The sequence below is a fragment of the Fukomys damarensis genome, unplaced genomic scaffold, assembly GCF_012274545.1.
Source record: "Fukomys damarensis isolate Sample0158 unplaced genomic scaffold, DMR_v1.0_HiC HiC_scaffold_2, whole genome shotgun sequence".
Taxonomy (NCBI): Eukaryota; Metazoa; Chordata; class Mammalia; order Rodentia; family Bathyergidae; genus Fukomys; species Fukomys damarensis.
In genome coordinates this window covers 23,467,126-23,488,862 of record NW_022900914.1, presented here as the reverse complement: position 1 = coordinate 23,488,862, position 21,737 = coordinate 23,467,126, and the positions used below count along the sequence as shown (strand labels likewise).

The window sequence follows — 21,737 nt, the reverse complement described above, 5'->3', positions numbered from 1 at the left end:
CCCTTTTTTTTTTTTTTTTTTTTTTTTTTTTTTTTTTGGTCCCAGAGATCAAACTCAGGTCCTTGTGCTTGCAAGGCAGGTGGCAGAACCACTGAGATAAATCCCTGGCCCAACTCTGATTGTTTTTTTACATGCCCAAATTATTTAAACCACTAACTAAAATATGAATAGGATACTGTGTACAGATTTATAATTAAAAGTCTGTTTTTTATGATTTACTAACTGGCTAAGTATGTGGCACTACCAATATTAAATTACATTGTAATTGCACATTATGCTTAAATGAGTAAAAGAAAATTTGAAATATTTATTATACATATTTTAATGGAATAATTTCTATTATTCAAATATCCAGCAAATCTGGAAGAATCTTATAGAGAATACCCAAATACTAACCATCTAGATTATATCACTAACATTTTATCATGCTTGTTTTATCACATCTATCCATCTAAAATAGAAAGTTTTAATAAAAGGTAAACATATTTCAAAAGAATAAATGAAATAAAGAATAGTAAAAAGAAGATAATCCTTTACTTAATAATGAACTTATAAGAATAATAGTTAAGCTTTTGACTGCAGCTAGATTTTCATAAATGATCATTTCCATCTTAAAAAACTATAATATCACTTTGTCTGAATAGAGACAATTGAATCTAAATTAATTCTATATTAGATTCTGACTAATTATTATATCTTAATTTGAAAGGCAAGGTTATGACAGTAATGGTAGAACATATTTCATCAGCCATGTGGAAAGACTATAGACCTCAAAGACACAAAAATCCCTTTTAGATTTGAGTTATAAAATGAGAATTAGAATAATGCTTTCTAATCATTAATGTATCAGATAGTACAACTATTCTAATTCAACACTGTTTAACACATATATATTATGAAATACATATTCTATTTCAAATCTGCACTTCAACAAAAGAATGCTGTCCATTAGGAACTAAATGTATTTCTTTTGCCACAATAAGGTTATTTTTCAATTAATACATCTAAGATTCTGGTGAACTTAGACAGTTTACATTCTTTCTGCTTTTATTTATTTTATTCATATGCGAAAAAAGTGTTAAAGTTTGAGTCATAAACAAGAATACCAGCTTAGCCTCTAATTTTCATTTTCTCAGATGAATACTTGCAAAGATTGTTCAGTGCTGCTTCCTCGGATCCTTTGAGTGGGCACTACCTGAAAAACTTCAACAGGTCAGAGCTCACGGGGAGTTGCACAATAATCTTTGATAAATTAAGATTTAATGGGGGGGGGAAACCTCAACTCTCAAAGCTCATTTTTCGTGAAACACATTTTAAAGCATTATTAGTGCTAAACATTGTCATTTTGTTTTACTGAAATAGTTTTCATGCCCAAAATTATTATGGGCTCCAAACAAAAACTGTGAATTGTACTTTTCATTCCCCTTTTTTTCAAAGTAAAACAAGTTAATAAAGTAAAACCTGTTAATAAAAAACAAAGTACATGTTAATCAAAAGTAAATAAATTTTTTGGTATTTATTCTCCAAAATGGGAAAGTGTTTTTAATTTAAATACTTGGTTTTGAAATGATACATTAAAATGTGTGGCTGAAAGTGTTCCTTAAAACATGTTAGTGCAGACAAGACATTCTCGATCATTATAAATTATGTTTAAGCAAGTTTGGAATGCTTCAAACCCCCTTTTAACATCTGTATTTGTTGATGAACCAACAATGTTTGGCATAATTAACGCTAAAATCTTCAAAACTCAATGACTGAAAATAATCGCTTCTCTCTTTTCTTTCCTGAGTACTCTGAAGCCCAACCTAAAGATTTAGAGCTGACTGGGCAAACATAAAGGATGTCAAAACCAGTGATCACTGACATGCCATTCAAGGAACATGGAAGAGCGTTCAGGCTTGAATGACTCTAAACTGTTCATTGGTAAGATCAGCTATCAGTGAGAGGCAGTGTAAGTCAGCATTATTCACTGAGCCTGCTATGACCTTAAAATCATTGCTCCTGGGGCATGTTCATCCACCAATTAGTTTATATGCTCACTGGAAATCCACTGCTCAGTAAATGCACTGGTCTCTCATTCCACAGTGCTGATGAAGTGTGTGTGAATGGCTTTCTCTTTACAATGTCACCCCGAAAGCTGACCCATCTCAAGCCGATGCATTCAGGTCACTTGAGCGCCCTTTAGTTATCATGGATTTTGATACTTTACTTAAAAACTACCATAGCTTAACTTACTTGATAAACACAAATGTTATGGTAATGATTAAAAAGATACATATAATATGTATTATAAATAAAAATGAGAATGGAAGCTTTCAGTCCTCCAAAGGAGAAAAATAACTAACAGTAAAAACTAAGATTAGAAAACATAAAATATTGGAAACACTTTTACTCACAAAAGTGTTATTTTATGTCAGATATTTATTAATACGTTTAAAAGAAGAAATGTCCTGGCTGTTTCTAAGTAATTATTAATTAGCACAAATGTGCCATTCCTATTGTTTCTAAGATGTTGAAGAAAGAAATTAGTTTCTCCTTTGGGCAGGGAAAATTCTAATGAATAAAAGGAAGCACATTTGAAAACTAGTTTTAAGATAATACAATAGGACGTGATAAAAGGTTGGATCTCAAAATAAGAAAAAAAAAAACTCCATGGTTTGTAATCATTCAGATATAAAAACCAAGGGTACAGCAGAAAGTGAATACATGAGAAGGAAACTGGTGATGGGTAATACAAGCAAAAATATCCTAAATATAACTATAAACAAGTACAAGAAAGATCAGGGAAGCAGGTATATTAGCACAAAGATTGTTAGTTGCACTAACTTGCATAGATTTATTTTGAAATAACTTGATGACAGGACTTGGGAACAAAACCGTCCTCATTTATCCCTTTCAGGTTACCACAAGAATAGAAAATATTGTCCCTAAACTCAAGGGTCAGCCTTTAACTCATTTCTAATCTGCATCTTGGAAAATGATCTGATTGAGGTCTTGTTTGGCTTTGTTTTGGCTGTATCAAGTCATAACGTCCATACCATACAGTTCACTCATTTAAAGTACACAGCTCAACTTTTTGTAGAATATAGAGTTGTACAGCAATAGTCATTTTTTAACATTTTCCTCACCCCTAAAGAAACCCCATTTCCCTTACTCTCCCTAGTGTGCTGCCTAAGGCATCTGTTCATCTACTTCTGACTCCTCAGATTTGGCTGTGTTAAAGCCAGGCATGGTGGCACATGCCTGTAATCTCAGCACTCGAGAAGCTGAGGCAGAAGGATTGCTGTGAGTTCAAGACCAGCCTGGGCTACATAGTGAGTTCCAGGTCAGTCTCAACTACATAGTGAGATCCTGTCTCAAAAAACAAACAAACAAACAAACAAAAAAGATTTGCTTGTGTTAGACAGTTCATATAAATGATATTTTTAAATATGTGGTCCTTTGTGACTGACTTCTTATACTTTGCACAATGTTTTGAGGTTCATCCAGGCTGCAGCGTGTGTAATTCATTCCTGAAAAATATTTCATTGAATAAATGTAACACATTTTATCTATTTGCTGAATTTTTTACAGCAATACAAAATAAACCCTGAGAACAACTCATAACATATGCTTATAGATAATCACTAGAGAAAAATCTGTTTTCAGATGTGAATTGTATGTCCCATTGGTTACATGTGTGTTCTTAGTTGGGTAGACGTGTTTACAAAATTAGTAACTTTGATTTACAAGACATAATACATAATTGCTAAATTTGAATATCAAGAATTAATAGTTCTGAAAAATTAGTAAAGATACTCACAGAGCAGTAGTTGAAGTTACATTAAATATATGTATGTCCTAAGACCTCACAGTCCTGCATCTGACTGCATAGCCCAAAGAAATTCTCACACAGCATAATTACTGTGATAGAGAATTGAAGGCAAACTAAAGGAGTGATTAGGTAAAATGCGGTGGATGTTTATCATGCAACATTATGTATCACCAAATGAAATAAAGCAGCAAACTGGAAAAATATGCAGCAATGTAGGTAAATACTGATGTAAAGTTTGAGTGAAAAAAAAAATCAAGTTACAGAATACAACCTTTGTAATACTAATAGTATGTGTGAGTGTGTGTGTGTGTGTGTGTGTGTGTGTGCGCGCGCGCGCGTGTGTGCATTTGTTGTTTGTTTTTAATGGTACTTGGGATCAAATCCAAGACCTTCACATTGGGCTACACCCCCAGCCTTCATATTTTTTCTTTTTAGACAGGGTCTCATTAATTCTCTAAATTGCCCAGGCTGGGCTCTAACTCCTTCCTCAGCCTTACAGAATAATAGGCCTATAGGTCAGCACCACCACACCTGACTTATAATACTACTGATATAAATTTAAAAAACAAAACCTCTTAGGGTGTGCATTCTACATGTCTCCCAAAAGCTCATCTGTTGAAGGTATAGTTCCCAGTGTAGCAGTGTTTTGAGGTAAGCTCTTAGGGAGATGAATGGATCATAAAAGCTCTACCTGCATGAATGGATGAATCCATTTATAGAGTCTACTGGGAAGTGGTAGAAACCTTAGGAGGTATGGCCTTGTCAGAGGGAGCAGACCATCGGAAGCCTGCTATTTAAGGGCATACCTCATCCCAGTTTTTCCTCTTTTACTCTTTGCACTCAGTTTGCTATGAAATGAGTACTCCTCTACCACATACTCCTGCCACCATGATATTCTACCTCACTCTAGGCCTCAAAGTGACTAAGTCAACCATGGACTGAAACCTCCACAAGCATGAACCTAATAGCCCCTTCCTCCTTTTAAATTGTTTATCTTAGCTATTTTGTCACAGTAAGGGGAAATTAACCCATACCCAAACAACATTATAAGAATACATTACCATAAACAAATGGATTATCAAAGAAAGTGGTCAATGAGGGACCAATGAATGGTGATAGGTTGCCACAACTGAAAAGTGTGTTATTCAACTCTATTTAAGTCACAGATCTTTTCGTTGTTGTTGCTGCTGCTTTTTGATGCTTTTTTTTTTGAAAACTAAAAAAGTAGTTATGTTCTAAGCACTAGCACTAGCTTTTCTTTCTAATTTTGAGGTTCCATGCTTCTATAATAAAGTAACAAAGATGTGCCATATATCCACTAAATAAAAATCCAACTTTTAATGAAGATAAATTAAAATTGATAATTTGTCTTAAATGATTCAACATACCAAAATTTAGCTCACAAGAACTTGTTACAGGATAAATTACATTAAAGAACACATGGATGATCAATTACAGACTGCCTCATAAACACAAAAGTGGAAAAAGAATAAACCAAAGTCCAGATGTGGGAATCATCAACACATATAAGTATGACAGTAAAAGTAAAGGCAGAGATAACCACATCTTGTGGTTGTAATGAAGACTGAGTGAAAACAAACCTTAGGTAGAGAGACTTGATGAAAGGCCTCAATGCTGGAGAACAATGCATGACTTGCTACTATTAACACTGTGGCAGCATAATATGCCATACAGAGTAGTGGAAGACAGAGGAGGGAGGAGGTCACTGGGTATGAACTTAGGTGCCTGAAGTGAATGAGAATAGAGAAGACAAAATCCAGGAGGCTCTGAAAATGAATGATCAACACCACCGAATCTGACACACAATTAGCATTCAATTTACCTTTCGACTAAGTCATTTTTCTTTCCACAAATATTCACAAACTTACCATGAAGATGAACTGATTGATGAATCATATTTCTAAGACTCTTCAGGTAAACACTGTCTCATAAGAGATGAAGAGTCCCAAAAAGCAGTTTCAGGTTTTTTCTATTACCAGGCAAAGCACAGGCTGTGCTCAGGAACAAGTTATGTAATGTCAGCCAAGTCTCCCTGTTCCTCATCTGCCCCCGCCCCCCGTTCCAATGAACAACACCACCCCAACTCTAGCCCATAGCTATTACGGTAGCCTAACATTTTCTTGACACCTTATTTGGTTAGATGTTTATAGGTAAGGAAGAAAACTGCTAAAGGAGTAGGAATTAGTGTTTATTAAGCACTTACTCACAGTTTAACAGCATGGATTCTTCTCAAAAAGCTACAGATATCAATGTACCTTCTGTTATCTCTGATTCTTCCTTTGGTCTATCATCATGTATGTGCCTCTTGCTTTGGGGTTAGTCAAATTTCAATCAATCTCCTATTTACACAATGACATGTCCCTTCCTGCCTCTAGCTATCATTGATTTCTCCCTTGCCTGATGTAGGCCACCTTTGTTTAGATGGTTTTACACTTGATGATAATCAATTTAGCACTTAATTTTGTATTATCCAGTACTATTTTATTTGTTTGTTTGTTTGTTTTAGGTCAAATTGTATGGAGTATGCAATAGCTATTTTGGTCATATAAAAGATAAGGATGTTTTCTCAGGCACATTACAAAATTTTTTTTTCATTGAGTTTATTGGTTCTTTTTAGGCATACAGTACAGTTACATTCATCACTGGGATCTTGTACCTTTACATGATGTATCTTGGTTATTATTTTTTCCCCATACTCTTGCCCTCCTTTCACCCCCTCCACCCTCCTTTGAAGTTCTCCCCTATTTACAAAGACTTTATTTCCACTTTTCCTTTTCTCATATTTTTTCTTTTCCCTTATTTCCTTTTCCCTACCCTTCCCATTTCTCCTACACCATTACATCACAAAAATTTTTATAAGAGAAAGGAAGTAATAGAAGTGACAGAAAATTCAAAGTATCCTAACATTTCCAAAAGTGGAGAAATGCAAATGGGGCTATTAATACAGACTTAATTCTATTCAGCCTCTTTAGTTCACAATAGCATTCAGCCTATAATAGTGTTCTATACATTTCAACTTTACCTTCTGAGGGACAATATTACTATTATTGCTATTAGTTTTAGAGAGAGAGATAATAAATCATTGTGTTTGAAAGATATACTCCTAGTCAATCCTTCAGATAACTGGAAGTCTCCTGAAAGTTTGGATGCCACATCATGAGAAAATTAAAGCCATATATTGACACAGTTCAATTCTCTAGAGTTATTGAGCGCCCCCCAAAAATTGTATGAAATAATAAATTTCTACTGTTATTTTCAGTTTTGGGTGTAGTTTTTAATGCAGCACCAGGGAACTAGTATATTCTCTTCATGTCTCAGTAAGGAAATAACCAATAGCTACCTTAAGAGGGTTTGAATCTACAGAAAGGACAATTTGCATTCCACCATGCTAACTAAATATAACTTGTAGCTATGATCCTCTGTCAGTGATCACACTGAGGAATCATGATAAATAGGAATGAAAAAGGAAACCAGAATATGGAAATGTTTTGATTTTTTGGAAAAGAGAAATAAATATACACAAAGAGCTCAAACAGTAACAATATTTGTGATAAAATTCCATCAAACAGATTAGTAATTAAGTGGTTTATACACACTTATAAGGCAATGTCCAAGAATAGACAGAAATATGTGTTAATAACAAGTATAGGAAGTATCACAAAGCTCCTTTTTGCTTTTAACCTTGGCCTTGACTTTTCAATATTTTTAGCAGTGACTTAAAGACATAAAAGATAGGCCTATCAAATGCTCATGTGACACATCTGGGAATGATACATATAATAACAGAATCAAAATTTTAAATGATCTTGACAGCTTACAATACTGTCATTCACACTTCCAATAATTCTAAGAAATTATTCCATGGGTTTAATTTCCATCTCCCCCAAAATGCTAACTTCCTTAGGGCAAGACTGACTGCATGCTCTTTTGAAAATCTCCAATGGGGGCCACAGATCTAGCTCAGTGATTCTGCCGTCTGCCTTGCAAGCGCAAGGTCCCAGTTCGATCCCTGGTACCAAAAAAAAACAAACAAACAAAAAAAGAAATATTCAATGGTATGCAACACAGTGCTAGGAACACAGCAGGTATTTTATTGATATAAGAATTGAATTTAACTGTATTAACAGTAGAAAGGTTTAAAATAAATTACTCACCTATGCAACATAGTATCTTCTTACCTTTCCTCATGGAAAATGGAATTTTTCATCACATTCTCCCTGAGCTAACATAGGACCTTTTAAGAAAGACGGTAATAGATAAAACTTTACATGATACTTTCAAGCTTTTGCACTTGTATTTATTTTTGTTTCAGTATTATGCCCAGACCTGCGCCATCAATAGACTTTAAGCCCACTAGGCAGCTTCAAGAGAGTTTAAAGAGTTTGCCATACACATGAAATGAGAATAGATGCACACCCCCTTTGCAGAGCTGCACAACATAACATTTTCTTGTTACAATTCAATATCATTGCAGCTAGATAAGCACACCCCATAGTCTAATTTAACAGACATGAAGAAGTCAAGCTCTATTGTTCAATGTCACAGCCAGCCAGCCCTGCACGATCAACCTTTATTCTTTCCTGGCTTCATTATGAGGATGATGCCTTTCAACTGTAGTGACTAAACCTGTTAAACTACAAAGCAAGAAATTTATAGAACCTTTATAAGAGTAATACTGAACAGCTTAAATGTAAAACCTACAATTAAATTCCAAAACTAAGCACTTCACCCCCCAAGAAAATGCTAAGTAGTTCTTCAGCAACATTCCTGATTTACATACCCCAAAGATGACAGGACTTACATACATATATGCTGCAATGATATTAATAGTAATTTTTAAAGTAATGTTCAATATAAAACATGGTAATATTAACCCATGCGTTACAAAACTAATAAATTTCCCCTTAGCATACCAGGGACAGGATCTATGCTTAGCATACCAGGGAAAGGAGCTCTTTCATTTTCAAAAAGCCTTCTTTTGTCAGATGAAAAGCCCCGAGAGTAAAATATTTCAGTATAGTGCAGTGTTAACAATGGATATGCCATTAGATTACCATACAAGTGAATAAAGCACCAAATGATACGAACATTTTTTCACACTTTAGATTTTGATGTGAAATGAGTCTAATTATTTATTCATAGACTTTTCCTCTAAGGAGTTCAAAGTATTATATTTCAAATCTTCAAACACATATTTCCTAAGCCCTAAAAATCTACCAAGTAAGACAGAAGAACATGTGGCAGGGAAAAAGATAAAGAAAAGCAGCACAAAAGAAAAGGTAGGCAAGAAGGACACGAGTACATTTCAAACATGAGGTGGTATATTTTATTCACTCGCTTTTTCTTCAGTCATTCAAACATTTGCTGAACACTTATTGTAAGTCTAGGTCCATGCTCAATATTAGGAATATAAAAACCACCCCTGCTCCAGCAGATCTCCAGACAGAGGGATGACAGACAGTTTTAGTGATATTTGTGTGTGCCATGTACTAGAACAGAAGTACAAATAAGTAATGTAAGAGCACAGGGAAAGGAATCACTGGATCTGGGAAGGCTTTAACAAGAAGGCAGAATATTAATTGTATTTAGAAACACAAGCCAAAGTCCATCATGGAATTAAGAGAACCTTCAAGGAAGAGGTAATATTGCACTGAAGAACATGACACTGTCAAAAGTTTGACCTGTTCAGAGGGTGTGAGGACTGCAACATGACAAGAGATGACATTTAGCGATTACAAATCATAGGTTTCAAGTGTAAAGAGATTCCAAAGAGGCCATAATTAAGATCGGGAAAACTTAGCATTGGACCACTCAAAGAAAATTTAGCAGATAATATGTGTGTGTGTGTGTGTGTATTCCAGAGCTATCTGGGGAATTATAACCAACGCTACTAGGCTTTTGCTTTGCCTCTGTGAGGCCCACAGATTTAAAAGGCTGGATACACAGCTTTCCCCTCATTAACCTCATCTATCAGTTTTTCCTTCTATCAGATCGGAGTCTCTATTGAGTAAAGATGAATATTTTGGCTGGACTCTGCCTGATGCTCTCTAACCTTATGCTACTACCAGTATATTCATTCAGCAGCAGCAGGAGGTACTTGCTTCTCCAGGGTCAACTTGAAGACCAGCGCAATATATTTTCCTGAAAGGCCTGTGTTTGGAGGAGCCTCATTTGTATACGGCTGCACACAGCCACTGCTGAAAGGAAAAAACCAAATTAACGACATGACTTAAGTCTCAGGTGTTCAGATAAAAGAGGATACATTCCCTGTTGTTATATTATTTCAAGTATAAAAGTTCCCATGTGAAAATTTTCTGAAAACTGTTGCTCAAAATACAACAGGTATAGGGTCAGGGATTTAGCTCAGTGGTTCCACCGCCTGCCTCACAAGCACAAGGACCTGAGTTCAATCCCTGGTACAAAAAAAAAACAACAATAGGTATAAAAATCCAACATTGATTTAAGTAGCTATACATCTCCAAACCACCTTTTACAGCACATAAATTAGTTAATAAGAAGAACATATACCTATAGAGTGATTAGGAAGACCAGGCACTTTTTAAATTTGAATTATATATACATATAATAATTCAAATTAAGAGTATACAAAGGCACTATATTGTTCCCTCTGTGTTTGTTTAAAGAAAAAGAAAAAAATCAAGGTATGGTTAACCTTATACCTGTTTTTTATACAGTTAAAACATCCGTATTTACTGAATGGCCAGGATGGTAAACCTGATGTAATACCGTGGTACACACTAGAACGTGGCATTGCATTAAACATATTAAGTCAGGAATAGATGGAGTCTCAAGTCTCAGATTCTATTTGTAAGCTTGATTACAGAGGCTGAGGATTAATATCTTGGATTCATCGATCTGATCCTGTAACTCTCCTATGATTTAGCCTGGTTCTCATCAACCCTCAGCACTGTCTTAGACAAATTATTAGTCATAATTTAAAGGTCTTGGGTCATTAGGGCAATCTGAATGTCAGATTCTTTATGCAAAAATGAAAGTAATTCTGCATTTCCTATAACTGCTACGAAGACTCACTGTTTATATGATTTCCTCAGGTACTGTGTAACAGAGATGACAAGCTTTCAAAATTTAGGAAACTTCAAGGAAATTAGGGCTACACTAGAATCATAGGACTAGTGGCTACAGCATCTCAAGCCTTGCAAGAATCAGTACATTTTGACAAGAACTGTATAAGTGAAAAAGAAAAAGCCAAAAACTTTCCCATTATTCCCTCCCACTCCTGCACCCAACACTTAACCACCCCCGTTCTCATCATGACACACACCACAGAAGCTCTAAACCCTGAGATGGAATCACAGTTGAAAAAGACAAGAAGCTTGCTTGCCATGGGACCTTTGCTTCAAATTAGAAAATGCCCATCATCATGGGCTTCATCCAGCAACCCTGCTATTGGTTCCTGACACTTTTTGACCAACAGTTCTCTTAAGCCCTAGAGAAGTTTTCAGGTGAATCTAGGAAATCAAAACAAGCTGTCATCTTTTGAATCCAGCACCAGCAAAAACAGCTCTACTATTAAGTATTTCCATGAAAGGGAACAAAAAGAGGAGGTAGGTGGCAGGGAAGTAGAACAGTATCTGGAATATAAATGGTGTGGAGAACTACAAGTTTACTGACTGGGATGATTCTACAGAGAAGAGGAAATTGAGGGAATGAAACAGAGGTAACTGCAGAATAAAGTCATTGGAACAGAAAGTGATTTAGGCAAGTAAGAAACAATGTTGATGGCAAACTGTGCCCCAAAGAGAGCTTTTATTGCTTTTACAAAGCCGATGGTGATTTGGGTTTCCAAGTCCAAAGGGGGGGCGGTCAAAAACATGAGGCCAATTTGGACAAGAAAGCACGGTTACCTTTTATTATTATTCATTCAGCACCTGTCCTTTTGGTCATCAGTCCAAGAGAAAATAGGTGCAGTAATTATAAAACAATTTGGGGTGCTCACTTTGGCAGCACATATACTAAAATTGGAATGATACAGAGAAGATTAGCATGGTCCCTGCACAAGGATGACACGCAAATTCATGAAGCGTTCCATATTTTCTGGGGCCGGGGACTTAGCTTGGTGGTAACACTGCCTGCTTTGCAAGCGAAAGGTCCTATGTTCGATCCCCAGTAGCAACTAAAACAAACAAAAACAATTTGGGGAGTAAAAACAGGGGAGCACAGATCACTATGAGATACAAAAAAGGGGCACCAAACAAGCTTTGCCCATCTTCAGTGTAACTCTTATATTTACAGCTTTTATATAACCATGAAACCAAAACAGTTCTACAAATGAAAGGTAAAATCTCAAAACCAATTAAACTCAAACTGAAGTCATCAACTTCATGTGATGACAAATGTTTAACTAAAACAAAGTCATCGATAGTGGATTTAATAGTAATAAGACCTAAGCTTAGTGTTATAGATGAGAGGAAACACAATAGAATGGTTAAGAGCATGAACTTTGGAGCCAGTCTGTCTGACTTCAAATCCCAGCTCCCCACTCACTGTCTGAGTGAACTTAAATAAAATTAAAAATACAAAAAAAATTCAAAAATGAATGAGCTTTTAAAATTCAACATGGGGCTAGGCGTGGTGGTGTACGCCTGTAATCCCAGCACTCAGTAGGCTGAGGCAGGAGGATGGCTGTGAGTTTGAGACCAGCCTGGGCTACATAGTGAGTTTCAGGTCAGTCTCAACTACCTAATGAGACCCTGTCTCAAAAAACCAAAAAAAGAAAAAAAAAATCAACATGGGATCTGTCCCTTGAACTTTTAAAAGTACTGGATCATAAAATGTTTATAGGTAGAGTGCTCCAACAAATTAAAAGAATTGTTTTCCCAGAATCAACACTGCAAAAGTTAATTGAGTGAATGAATAGTACCATAAAATAGTGGATACAAATGACAGCTAACGATATAGGTATAACAGCATTATACCAGTGACAATGTCATTACTGCACACACAGACTTTTGGATCCCATATTTAATCAAACTACTATTTTCTGCACATCTTTTTCAATCCTCCTTTTTAGGTCTATCTGTATATGTCACTGCCTCTTTCCAACCAATTGCCAAGATGACAACTCCATTCCATTCTGCACCCTGCAGCTGGAGTGAAGTGTTTCTAAAGTAGAGATTTGATCATGTAACTTTCATTATCTCCCCACTGCTTTTGGGATAGGGTATAAAAGTTCTATGGTAATGTGGGCCTTCTAATCCAAGCAGATTCATCTTGTATTCTCCCCCAGTGGTTCTAACTCAAACCTCACTAAAGAGCAAGTTGTGACAACTTTCACTGAGCCCTCTTTTTTCCTTCCTGGGCCATGCCTAGTACCATAGATCCTGATTAAGGCACATCTTCCTCTCCCCCCACACCATCCCAGGTTCATTCCTGCATCTCTAGATGCCAAGCTGGATTTCCCTGCTCTGAAGAAACTTCTCTGACTTTCCCCAGGCCTTAATCAGTACACCTGCTATATATTTCCAATATTCTGAAACTGGCTCTTATCTTTACCTACCTCTCATCAGACCATAAATTACCCAAGGGCAGGGATATGTGCCATTTGCCACATTATCCGACATTTCTTGGATATAATATACATTCAACAAATATTGCCTGAATTCATTTTTCACTTAATCTCATTAACATTTTCTAAAATATACTTTTCGTATGAACAAAAAAGATCACATATGAATTAAAGGATGTCGTATCATACCCCATATAATTGATTTTGATCACTTGATTTGCTGCTTTAAACTCAGAAACTTATTTATTCCTAAAATGGCTCACATAATTTCCCACTGCTTCAAGTTTTATCGTCTTTTGTTGCTATAATGTCCTATTTTTCAGATATGTTCTATTCAAATGTGTTACAGAAAGATAAAACATTTTTAAGCATAAAAATCTTATTTCTCTACTTAATAGAACAGGTTTGGTGTCATACTGTCTGTGTTCACATTCTGTCTCTGTAACCTACTAGATGGGTTTGCTGTGAACAAGTTACTCAACCTAAATGTTGACTTGCTCCTACAGTGGCTATGAAGTCTAAATAAAAATGACTGTAAAGTGTCCTGGATAGAAGCTCGCACATAGTAAGTGCTCAGTAACGTCATTGGAAAATGGCCTGTGTATCAGACTTTGGCAATTTCCTTTGTGGCAAAATGAGACAACTCAACACCCACTGTTGCAGAACTGTGTGTTTGATACAATGGTGAGGACTTGGAAACAAAAGAGCAGGTATGAACAAAAAGCCTCCCTATCTAAATACTGGTTCAACATGCTTGTCTGGATGCTCTCACATTAAAATGATAACACTTTTTGTTTTATAGAGCCATTCTGAGCCTGTGTGGGGATGGCTACTGTGTAAGAAGAAAGGACTGTAAGCCCACAGCGGTATGTTTACCACCTAAGCACATATGATCCCTCTCCAGTCTGCTAAAATACACAAACATCTCCAGGCCCTCTTGGTCTGACCAAAACAATACTGAATTTTTCAAAAGGAATACTACTAATGGCTTAAAGGAAATAAAAATACTAGAGATGCAAAGACAGAAGGGAGTTGAACATTTTCAGCCATTGGTTTAACAGCTCCGGATACCCTCCCAAGCCCCATCATGCATCTGGAGAACACCTGTCCCCAGCGACCCTGCCTGGGGGCCTTTGGGGGAAGGACTGAAGCAGGAGTCTGCTTTCCTCTAGCCTGGTGAGAATAGTTACTGATGAATTAAGGAAATGGAGAAAAAAGATTTATATCTGGTTAAATGTTAACCTATTAACAAAAATCTCAGCTACTATTCAAAATGTTTTTGTTTTTGTGCTGGGGGTTGAACCCAAGGTCTCAGGCATGCTGAGCACTCATTCTACCAATGAGCTATAACCCAGCCTCCAGATCTTTTTTTCTTAAGAATAAAGATAATCTTCTCAGCCACTCCTTAGTATGCATAAATAAAATGTATATGCCAGGGAGGGGACCTAGTAGTTTGCAAAATCCAAAATTTAGAGACAGGCTGGGGACGCACCCAATGACAGCAAATACACTTAGCTTGTTCAATACTCTGGGTTCAATCCTCAGCACCAAATATAAATAAGTAAATAAATAAAAGGGACAGAATGGTGAGCATTCAAATATAAAGGTAAGATCTTCAAAATATATAAAGGTACAAAAGCCAAATGATGAATGTAACTGTACTGTATACCTAAAATATACCAATAAATTCAATGAGAAAAAAAAAGACTTTCAAAATATAAAATTAAACACTCAGGTATGAAATTAAAATGACAGGTTGTAAATTCTATGATTGTCAAAAAAACCATCTGTAATATAACCTTTCATTTTATCTGTTATGCAATTTAGAGTTTGAAAAAATGGAATCTCCTAGTTATCTAAAACCTAACTAAAAATACCAAAACTTTACTTCAATTTGATGAAAATCTAAGATGTGATACTTTCGCACCTTCTTAAAAAGTTTTGAGAACATAATTTATTTTCTTAAGGTTTCAAAATCATTATTATGGATATAGTTATTTCATTGACTACAAATAACTACAGACTCCTCAGAGAGTAGATGGGGCTTACTGACAATGCACAAAATCGGACTTTTGTTCAAATCCAGCCCTCGATCTGTTTTTCTATGGCCCACAAGCTAAGAGTGATTTTCATATTTTTTAAGATTTATTTTAAAAAAATTTTAAAGAGAAATATAAGATCTTTTGTGATAAAAGCCTAAAATATTTACTCTCTGACCCTTTGCAGAAAAAGTTCGCCATCCCTTGTCTGAAATGATTAGCGCTTAGCAGGCCTTAGACATTAGTGTGTCCCCTCTCTTTCTTTCCTTTGCTGAAGAGGCAAAGGCTGTGCAGTGAGAAGTGAGTTTTAGTCTTAGATTAATCGCCTGCTATCTGTATGCCCTTGGGCACCTACTTAACCTCTTTAAGTCTGTTTAATTACCTGTAAAGTGGAAAGAAACATGCCAACTTCACTGGATTTCTAGGTGAATTTCTAGGCGAGGTAATATGACAGACATCAGTAAATGAAAACAATTAGTATTATCAGGCTTCATCAGACAAAGACTACCTCCAAAAGAAGTATATGCAACTTTGTAAACTGTGAACAAAGAAGGCAGGATTCAAATAATTTTGTTTTAAATTTTTAAAAAAGTCTGTCTGCTATATGAAAACATCGTGAACTTTCTTTAACCTTTATATTAAACATTCTTAGTTCTTACGTAGTAAATTTGACTAAAAGGAAAAGACATACCAAATAATAGCCATGACAGTCAAGCAACTTCTGAATTCAGAAACATAGTGATTAAGTCACTACTAGAAAGCCAGAATCTATTTTTGAGTCACTTGGATCACCTTTATTTCATTATACATTTTATAACATCAAAGCAAAACATGGCATAATTTCAGGCACTGAATCACCATCAAACTGAGTTGCAATTAAGGATAAGAACATCATTAAGTTTTAGGTAATGCTTGCAATTGTAAGTAAGCAGTGCCTTTCTATTCTTCTGGAAAATGTCATTTAGGAGGTTTCAACAATTCTCCTAAACCTAGACTGTAAGTGCCATGCTTGAATTTTTTTGGATGTGTGCCCAACAATAAACGATCCACAATGATCTGAGGACAGCACTCCCATCCAAGAACTTAATCAGATTAATGATGTATTTGTTTTATAAAAATGAAGTACATTAAGCCTGAGAATACCTAATTTACATACTAAATGGTTGCTAGGGACCAAAAATACTAGTGGTTTTTATAAAACTGAGGTTATAAAATTGTCTATTGTCTTGAAATCTGTTAGGAAATAGCAGTGAAATGCAAAATAATAAACAAATGTTAATTAGTAGTATTTATATATGTAAATTCATTAGATTGTGTGTAGTTGCTCAAAAGAACCTAACGATGCTCATATTCCAAAACATACGTGCCCCAGAGACAATGTGATGCTATTATATTAAGTTGGAAATAACGGCAAACTTATTTATGTTTTCTAGTTTATTTGACCTCAAATCATGATTCACATTCCACTCTAATATTTTCATTTGGGGGTCCTAGTTTAATATATGCAAATATAAACAGTAAATTAGCAGACTAGGTTTCTGCCACTTTTGTTGGAAACCTATTAGCAACCTTCATCTAAAACGGGAAAGGAGAGCTTTCACAAAACAGCTGAATTTCACCAAACCCTTAAATACAGAGAATATTGATGTTTGCTTTTGGGTTTCCTCACACACACACACACACACACACACACACACACACAAAAGATTACTTCACTCATTCAACAAACTAGTGTTTATTGATTTAAGGAGGAAATAATAAACATAGATACTACTGTGCTAAGGATACAGGCTAGTAAGCAGATAATCACAATACAAAAGGACAGTGTTACAATTTAGTATAAACAAAGAGCTCTGGAAACAAAGAGAAGCCAGCCACCAACTCAGCTAGGGCACAGGGGAGAAGCCTCAGAGAGAAAGCAACAGTTTACAAGCCCTATCATCTGAGATGATGGAACCGCATATGCTAATGGCAGTTAAGAGCAAAGAATTGAGAGGGTATAAAAGAGAGAGGTCTACAGATAGCTAGATCTTCCTCTGACTTAAAAGAAGGGGAGGAGGATGCAAATGTTATTTAAATCTAGTGATATTCACAAAAATTAGGTTTGCCTTGAATTTGGTTAAGTATTTTTATGCAGAAGCTTAATTTATTTATTTATTTTTTGTATCGGAGATCGAACTCAGAGCCTCACGTCTGGAGGTTGCGGGGGACGATGCAGGACAGGTGAACCACTTAGCTAAATTCCGGGCCCAGACAGAAGCTGAATTTTAACAATTTGCATTTATATTCAGTAACTAAATAAGACAGGAAGTTTTAAAAACTGAGTAAAAAAAAATGAAAAATTTCCATGTTTTATTGAACATGGAACTTTAAAATTAAAAAAATAATTAACTTGAATTGAGACTCAAATATGAATTTATGTATAGACCTTGAAAAGATATGATGGAAAAGAATTTTTAAATACCTTCACACAACCTGGAATGGAATCTAGAAATGTCAAATAAATAATTAAACTAGGATTTTTTTTTAGGTTTAAAAAAATTGAGAAGTGTGGATATGCGAATTAAAATATCACATTGTACCTCATAAAAGGCACGTGTGTGTCAAAATAATAAGTTTAATATGTGTCAAAAATAATTTAAATTTTTAAATTTAAAAAACCTCAAGCAATACTAGGATAAAATATGATAGGAGGAAAAAAAAGACTTGAAGGAATTAAACTATATATTTAAAAAATTATAAATAAAGTTTATAGAAACAACATCTAAGAAGCAGGCATTAAGATGAGGAGGACTACAAGTTCCAGGTCAGCCTGAGCAATTTAGCAAGACACTACCACAAAACAAAAAATTTTTAAAGCGGTACTCAGATGTAGCTCAATCCCTAGTACTAAGGATAGGGGGAAGCTATACATAATTATATCATCATCAAAATAACAGAATTCAGCCGTGCATAGTGAGTTACAGGTCAGTCTCAACTACATAGTGAGACCCTGTCTCAAAAAAACCAAAAAAAATAAATAAATAAAATAATAATAATAATAATAATAATAATAATAATAATAATAATAAATAACAGAATTCACTGAACATTTGGTTGCATACATGGAATGTTGTAGAAAGTACTTATATTTTGTCCAGTGCTTAAACTGTTGGCTGTCTGGCCTATACCCATCATACTGACCTTAGAGCCTGCTGCCCCGCCAAAAACTGTGATTAAAAAAGGATGTTACTTTTGGCAGGTTGTACAGCTAGGCTTGAGACTATTACTTATTTCAAGGAGGATTTTTCTGTCCCAATAAAGTTGAACACATTATCAGCTTATGCTTCAATTACCTACATGTACACTCCCTCCTTACTGTCTTGGATAATTCCCTCACTCAATGAAGGAAATTAACAGGAAATGTTGATTTTTAATCTATATCTCTTATGTATGTTACATTTCATTTTGTATCTGTTTCCATCTTAAATAAAAGCAATATATTTATATAAGTTTACAGAAAGAAAAGGAAGCCGGGATCTGGTTTTAAGGACCTTACAGCATATTTCACCAAGAACAAAAAAATAGTAATTCAAGAAAATATAAGAGCTGTGGAAGAGAAACCTTGTAAGAAACCTTGTAAGCTGAGTTGTGTACACAAGTAGCCTGTATACTATAATCTCTTTTTACAAGTACTGTAGACTGTGAAATCATAGAGATAGAATAAATATATAGAACCCTCAGATTGGCCCAGTCCTAGGCACTTAAATTTTCCTGTTAAGAATTCTGGTAGGGAATTAAAATTATCAAACACATCAAAAGAGTAATTTGAGTAGAGCCAGGGAGCTGATGACTTAGCAACAAGGAAGGTTGAGTCAAGTGGTGAGAGATTTGTAGATCAGATTAATCGCCAATGAGTATTACTCTAGAAAGAAATCAAACTGTTGCAGATAGCTAAATCAGTTAGAAAGCATTAGGAGGACAAGGCTGGGCCCTCAGAATGGAAAACAATGGAGGCACATTCACTGGTTAGCTTTATTAAAAAGAAAAAAAAAAAAGTACTGTTCCTACCTGTATTCCCTTGGGGATAAACAGCAGCGACTGATATTCTACATATGCATCAATCTCTCTAGCCCATTTCCTTGCTGGAAAGTCCTTGTATGCTTGCTGCCATGACTTGTTTTCCCACTTGATCCCCAATTAATCAATATTACTTAGGTGGCTGTACTTTTAATCCTATTGATTGATCATGGTTTTGTCCCATCTCATGCCCACTTTGTGATTTTTCATTGGGTCTTACAGTTTTGTCCCATTTTTGTATCCAGCTCACCACATCACTTTGCCCAATAAAACACCTTAAAAAGAGGCGTAGGTGGGTGACATTTTTCAGTCCTCCTTTTGTCTGTTTTAGGCAGAAGCTATCTGTCTCTCAAAAAATTTTTCCTACTCTTAAATGAATTCCAAAAATTCAATTTTAGAGAACATAAACTCATGGTTAGGCTATTTAGCAGGTTGGGAATTATAATATTTCCCTTTATGGATTATTTTGCTTGTTTGGATTACTTGATGCCCTATATCAAAGCCTTAGTCAAAATGTTCTAAACTGTGTTGATATTAAAAGACAATGATTTGTTACTTTTAGAAGCAACAAATTCCTACAGAAGCGTAAACCTATTGCTAAGCCATCTGTTATTTGCAGCACATATAATAAACTCAACAGACGGGTGCACTCCTGTGCTTCCTATAAACAGATGGTTTTTTAAAAGTCTAAAATATCCTATCAATGGAGACCCCAACTAACACCCACACACACACAAAAAAGATCTCAACCACACAGCCCATAGCTGAATACTTGGTTTCTTTTCATTCAGCATACACACAATAAAGATGGCACTGCCAGGCCTAGACTACCATCCTTCTGTTACCATGAGAGCAACATCTTTTCTTTGTGAAAAACATGTAGAGACAAAGGAGGATTATTTATTTGAACTGGTTAAACATCTTTTGTACCTGGAATGTTGGTGATATATCTAGTTGGCAGGCAGAAGCAGCATAGTAGATAAATAGCTCACCTACTTCATTTATTTCCAAAACACACACACACTCACATCCCACAAACACACCACCACACACAAAAGGACATGAAAAGTCCCATTATAGTTAAGATATTAGATTCTAAGATATTTCCTTTAAGTTTAAGAAAAACCAATACTCTTGAGATACCTAAAAACTTAAGTACGGATAGGTAAAATGTAAGATTTTGAAAGTGCTACTCAAAAACATTTACTTATATAAGCTATATGGAAGCATGTTTTCAAAAGATAGTGAAATGTTAGTGTTTATACCATACCAATTTGTTTATATGTCTTTCACATTCTCAGTAGAATTTTATCTTTAGTGAATAGTTTGGAGTCACAAATGTAAATTACATGAAAATTTATATGAAACAAAGTTATTTTCTATTACGCTAAATATAAAGTATTGTGAATCCTTAGAATGTCAGAGAGTTCCATTTTTATTTTTCTTTTTTTTGAGGGGGGGTGTACCGGGCATCGAACACTGGCCCTTGTGCTTGCAAGGCAGGCGGCGGGACCACTGAGCCAAACCCCTGGCCCCCATCCTCCATTTTTCTTATAAGAAATTTTCTGTCTATGAAATATCTTTTAGTGTACAAGCCAATGAAAACCCTAAGATAACTAAATATTTCTCATATCGCTGATAACTTTGTGGGGGGATTCTTGAGACAGGGTCTCACTATGCAGTGTAGGCTGGCTTTGAAATTACTATGTAGTCTAGGCTAGTCTTGAACTCATGGCACTCCTCCTGCCTTGGACTTCTGATACAGGTAAATGCCACCATGCTTGGCACGGATAACTTTGATTTGAAAAAAAGTACACTTAAAATGTTCAAGTTTGGTAAAACAATAAAAGTCCATTATATTGTTACTTACTATTTTATCTTTCTTAGCTTGCATTTTATTAGTAACGAATGTCCAATTCTTATCTTACTCTAATCAATTTTCATATTTAGAATTGATTAATATAGATAATCATATATGACATTCCCTGGAAAAGAAGATGCAAATATATCTAAATGTATTCAAGTATCTCCAACTATTCAAAATTGAACTAAAATTAATAAAATGATTTAAGCCAATAATAGAAGAGTTCTAATGTAATATAAGTAGAAAAGAAGATAAGCAGGATGTTAGATTCCTCCCTACCAACTGGACCACACATTTTTTTTTTTTTTTTTTTTTTTGTACTGGGGATTGAACTTGGGTCTTTGCTCTTGCAAGGCAGGCCACCAAACCGCTGAGCTAAATCCCCGGCCCGTG

The 21,737-nt window shown here is 35.3% G+C and overlaps 1 protein-coding gene and 1 non-coding gene across 2 annotated transcripts in view; one reads left to right on the top strand and one right to left on the bottom strand.

The window, feature by feature from the left end:
• Window positions 1-21,737, bottom strand: part of Camkmt (calmodulin-lysine N-methyltransferase) — a 371,607-nt gene that overhangs the window by 284,436 nt on the left and 65,434 nt on the right. The gene's annotated exons all lie outside the window — the stretch shown is intronic.
• Window positions 11,806-11,912, top strand: LOC117286740. The gene has a single exon (XR_004517858.1). It is a non-coding gene; the product is annotated as a U6 spliceosomal RNA (small nuclear RNA).